The sequence below is a fragment of the Bison bison genome, unplaced genomic scaffold (assembly GCF_000754665.1).
Source record: "Bison bison bison isolate TAMUID 2011002044 unplaced genomic scaffold, Bison_UMD1.0 scf7180017864213, whole genome shotgun sequence".
Classification (NCBI taxonomy): Eukaryota; Metazoa; Chordata; class Mammalia; order Artiodactyla; family Bovidae; genus Bison; species Bison bison.
The window spans coordinates 2,493,096-2,498,534 of record NW_011494785.1 but is presented as its reverse complement, the minus strand read 5'-3'; the positions used below and the strand labels follow the sequence as shown (position 1 = coordinate 2,498,534).

The 5,439-nt window shown below is 48.5% G+C and overlaps 1 long non-coding RNA gene across 1 annotated transcript; it reads right to left on the bottom strand.

The window, feature by feature from the left end:
* Nucleotides 1–949: 949 nt before the first annotated feature.
* On the bottom strand, nt 950–2,168 carry LOC104992218. The gene is made up of 2 exons (XR_825676.1): nt 2,027–2,168; nt 950–1,944 (listed from the first exon to the last, which is right to left on the bottom strand). It is a non-coding gene; the product is annotated as an uncharacterized LOC104992218 (long non-coding RNA).
* Between the last annotated feature and the right edge of the window lie 3,271 nt (nt 2,169–5,439).

Sequence of the window (5,439 nt, the reverse complement as noted above, 5' to 3'; positions counted from 1 at the left end):
TATTTTTTAAAAAATAAAAGGGAAAAATGATAAAGTTCATTGAATCGCCTTTTCAACACTGAAAATTACAGTTGCCTTGTAATCAACTGAAAATAAAGTGTTAGTCGCTCAGTTGTGTCTGACTCTTTGTGACTCCATGGACTGTCCATGCAATTCTCTAGGCAAGAATACTGGAGTGAGTAGTGATTCCTTTCTCCAGGAGATCTTCCCGATTCAGGGATCATATCTGAGTCTCCTGCAGTTGCAGGCAGATTCTTTACCATCTGAGCCACCAGGGAAGCTCATACTAATGACAGAGGTAGGTTTAAGTGGTGGTGCTGTGTGACCTTGAGGAAATTTTTCAACCTCTCTGTGCCTGGGATGCTCCAGCAGAGTAAGAATGAAGGCCCTTACATCACAGGGTTGCTGTGAAGGTTTCAGGAGCTTCTCCATAAAATGTGTTTCAAAGAGGGTGAGAATCTCTTGAGCCTCCCCCTTTAAAAGTAGAGGCTCAAATTTTAATGAGATGGAGGTGATCACAAGGCTTTGTTGTCATCAGGAAACAGGTAGTCTAAGCTTGATCACTAATTGGATCCTGAAGCATCTCCAAGCCTTGGTTATCTCTGCAGGAGGCAAATGACACCCATCTATTCCATCTGACCCGAAGGTCAGGGGTCTTCTGCTTAGGAAATGTAAAGGCGTAGCTAACTGTGATCTATCATTATGACAAAGTATCTTTATTAAGGGCTTCCCAGGTGGTGATAGTGGTAAAGAACCCGCCTGCCAATGAAGGAGATGTAAGAGAAGTGGGTTTGATCCCTAGGATGGGGAGATCCCCTGCAGGAGGGCATAGCAACCCACTCAGTATTCTTGCCTGGAGAATCCCACAAACAGAGGAACCTGGAGGGCTACAGTCTACAGGGTCGCACAGAGTCAGACATGACTAAAGTGACTTAGGACACAGTGCACATCTTTATCATGTAATTTATTTCCTCTCGTTCAACAAACAACCTCATGCAAGAACTTTGAATGAGTACTGGGGCCCAAATTTCCACTGCATCCTTATTCTAACAGATGAATCGCTAAAGAGCGACAGGCAAACAGTGGGGAAAATTGGATATTGAGTTACTGTTCATTTTATTAGTTATAATCAGTGTACTGCAGATATGTAGGCATGTACACATGAGAGATTTCTTCCATGGGTGCACGTGGAGTGTTTACAGATGATATCACTTGATGTTTGGATTTGCTTTCAAAATCTTCATTGCAGGAGTGGAATCTGGAGCTGGGTATAGATAAAAGAAGGTTGACCATATGTTAATAATTGTAGAAGCTGGGTGAAGGCACATGGGAGTTATTTATATTGTATTCTCTACCTTTATGTCTGAAAACTTTCCATAAAAACAATACCAAAAGAAAAAATCCAGAAGGGGATCAACGATTAAGCATCCATGAGGGCATCTGAGGACCATGTAGAGAGTCCTCACGGAACAGTCAGGTAGCTGGGATGCAAAGAAGGTGCCCAGTTTCGGGGGGATGCCGGAAACTGGACGGCCTGCAGAGGACAAAGCTTTGTGCAGCCATCATCACTTCATATCTCGGGTTGCTGTGTCATTTCTCCTGTAAAGGAGGGGCAGGAAGCTGAAATGCTCCTTTCAGCTTGAACATGCTATGATCTTCGAGGATTTCAAAATCAATTACACTTCACCAGGTTCTCTGAACGGAACACACAAATCTCACTTTCAAGTGAACGAAGCCGTTTACAATGTATCCGCAATGCTCTCAATTTAAAGAATCACCACGGGAAAGTGTCTGGGTCAGTATAACAAATGTTTTGGTGAAGGGTGTGCCCTCTGCCTCAATTTCTTCCAGGCTTTTCGATCTCTTTGTTAAGGTCCATTGACCAACACCTACAGAGTCTGGAGAAGTTCTTCCAAACTTCATTTCTAAGAGCTTAAGGATAATCTGAAAAAAAAAAAAAAAAAAAACCACTCAAAGCCAGGTGTCTGCTTTCCTAGCTTAACCACCACGCAGGAACAAATACTACCTTCTTGGTGAGCTTGGCGAGAGGTTTCTTCTGATTTCAGGTCACCGCCGAGCATCAGGTCTGACTGCCCCGGACTGGAAATGTAGGCAGAGTAGGTAGAGATCAAGTCCAGTCTGCTGGGCATCTTCTGGAAGGTAAATGAAGTTCAACATCAATCCTCATGGGAGCCAGTTTCATCGTATATCCTCCTACAAGTGGAGGACAGGAGAGCAGTTAACACAATGTTCTGGTTTGGCTGAGTCTATCAATCAACTGACGTGGGCTGTCTTCCCATTTTTCTCTGCCACGATGGACTGTGTTCATTCACTGTACTTGTGACCCCAAGTATGCAGGCTTTATCCCCACGCCAACCAACTTCCCTGAAGCCAAGTGGGGGTCCGAAAAGTCAGTTCAGTTCTGACAGTGACCACAGGGTTTTAGCACAGACCCTGAAGGGAAGAGCTCAGCCAACAAGACTTGCCCGGGTCAGATGGGGTGCCATCTGGACTCCTGACCAACTGGCCATAAATTCAGGGGTTCCCACAGCCTCCTCCTGGGGTTTGATCATTGCTAGAACAGCTCACAGAACTCAGGAGCAATTTACACACTATTACTGGTTTATTAATGAACCATACTAGGCTTCCCAGGTGGCGCTAGTGGTAAAGAACCCAACTGCCAATGCAGGAGACTTAAGAGGTTTGGGTTTGATCCCTGAGTGGGGAAGATCTCCTGCAGGAGGGCATAGCAACCCACTCCAGAATTCCTGGGTGGAGAACCCCATGGACAGAGGAGCCACGGGGTCACAAAGAGTCAGACACCACCGAAGCGACTTAGCACGTACATGAAAGATATGATAAAGGATCCAAACAGACAACCAGATGAAGATGTCTAGAGGGTGTGGTCTGGAAGGGTCCCAAGCATGGAACCTTCTGTCCCCGTGGAGCTGGGTTGCATTGCCTTCCCAGGCGTGGTTGATTAAGTCATCGGCCATGGGTGATGAACTCAATCCCCAGCCTCCTCCCCCATCAGGAGGAGGGGGGATGGGACCCAAAGTTCCAACCCTCTAACCTTGGTCTCTTTGGTGACTAGCCCCGTCCTGAAGTTCTCTAGGGGACCCCCTCCCCCCCGCCCACCGGGAGTGGCCTCATGATAACAAAAGACACACCTATCGCTTGGGAAATTCCAAGGAAGTAAGAAGCTATGGGTTGGGAACTGGGGACAAAGACCAAATACATACATACATATATATATATAAATATACAGTGTGTGTGTGTGTCACAGTTACCCTGAAGACTTGGAATAAAATGCATGGAAGTCTCTCACTTCTCCCAAGGAGTACCTGGCTTTTGTCCAGCAAGGACTCAATACTATTTTGTCCTCTCAAAAGCATCTGAACTCAGGAATTTCCTCGTGGTCCAGTGGTTAGGACTCCAGGCTATATTGCTAAGAGTGAGCACAAACCTCACAGCATGGCCAAAAAAGAAAAAGCACCCAAACTCACAGATCACTGGAAAAGCAGACTAGAAGAGTCTTTGAACAATCAGTAAGCCCATATGTCTTTAGCAACTACTCTGCAGGGACATCTGCTAAGGGCTACAGGAGGTACAAAGGAACAAGAACGTGCTTGACAATGTCTTGTTGAGAGCAAGATGGAGACAAATCCCAGACTCTGACACCTGCCCGGGGTTTCAACGCTGTGGTCCATCCAGTAGCAGTTGGGTCCTTAGCTGCCGAGGACTGGGGCCTCCAGTCCCTACTCTGTAACGTGGCAGTAATGGTAACACGGACTTGAAGGGCCGTTGGGAGGATTAAACCAGCTAATCCCTGGAAACGGTGCCTGGTACATGCCAAGTGTCCCGTAAGCATCTTGTGAACATCTGAGAGGTGCATTAGTGCAAGAAGCTGCTATGGCCAGGAGGCATCACACCAGCAAGACCTCCAATGCCCAAGGCCAGATGGACACTAGGGAAGGTATGTTTGCCATAAGAATGGGGTTAATGGGGAGACAGGTCCCTGGACTGACTGGGCTGGCTTCCAGAGTGTCTGAGGCTTTTATCACCCGGTCTGAACCTTGGCCCTCTGGGGACCCCAGCCCTCAAGGAGTGTGGACTGGCCTGGACCTCAGAGAACCCAGGCTTTGTACCCTCAGAACAGAACTGTGATTCTATGGGTGTGCGGGTACTGGTCAGTCAGGAAGGGCTCCATGGAGGAGGTGGCAATGGAACCAAGGCCTTAAAGAATGGATGGGGTTTCAGAAGGTTAGGGGCAGAGACAACAAAGAGGCCAGCTTTGGGGTGGCCCATCTCCTCTATCTAGAGGCCACTTTGCTAGGCGAGGTCCCACAGCCACCCTCTGTCATGGTCAGGCATTGTAAACCATCGGGGATGTCTCTTTCTCCCTGAAATCCCACTGCTGCTGCCCAAACACAAACCTACTTTTTCTTGCCTGGCTCTCAGGAGAGCCGCTTCCTACATCCCCTCGTCCACAGAACAGCCCTTCTCAGATCTGAAGGCTGAGGTCATGCCAGCCCACCCCCGCCGGCTTTCTCGTCTCCCGAGGACCATGTTCGTCTGGTCCCCTTGAAGCCACACTTGGCGCTCAGCCCAGCTCGGGGGTGCCAACCCACCAGTGGGCTCTGAGGCCTTCCCTGGCCCAACCCCAGGCTTGCGGCTGCTGTCTCATCATCCTCCCCTCCGCCCTCCCCATCTCCGGAGCTGCAGAGATGCGGCTGTCCCTGGCATCCCATCCCAGCTCAGCTCAGAGACTATTCTCAGAACCCTGGCATCCTACCCTGGGCCTTCCCTCGCAGGAGATTTCCAGGGAGAAACAAAACCCAAAGGGAGGAACGTCTTCCTATTGCATCACAAGACGTCAGAAGTGAAACACACACCCCACCACTCACCAGCAGGGTGAGCCCCCGGCGAGTGACATGCGCATTCCGAGCCTCCGTTTCCCCATCTGTTAAAAGGGGGTAACAGTGCCCCTACACGGGCTGTAGTGAGAGCTGGATGAGTCACTATAAAAGAAGCATGGAATGGCGCCTTGTGCAGAGTGAGCGCCCTGTTAGTGTAGGGTCTGGTTGGGATGGTGGTTAACAGGGTGGGAGACTGCATCAGGCATCCTGGAGACATCATTTAACCTCTCTGAGCCCCAGTTTCTTCATCTTCTTACAGTAGGAATATCATAGCACCTACTTCCCTAAAGTGTTGGACGACCATAGGAGATGCTGCCTGCTAATGGGTCTGTGTTAGGTAGCACCGTAATTGACATGTAGTAAGTCACATTAAAGTTTGTAGCCTTAAAAAAAAAAAGAACCTTTTTCCTTTAGTATTTCTTATATGGACCATTTCTAAAGTCTCTGTTGAATGTGTTACAATATTGCTTCTGTCTTACGTTTTGCTTTTTGGCCCCGAGGCACGTGGGATCTTAGCCCC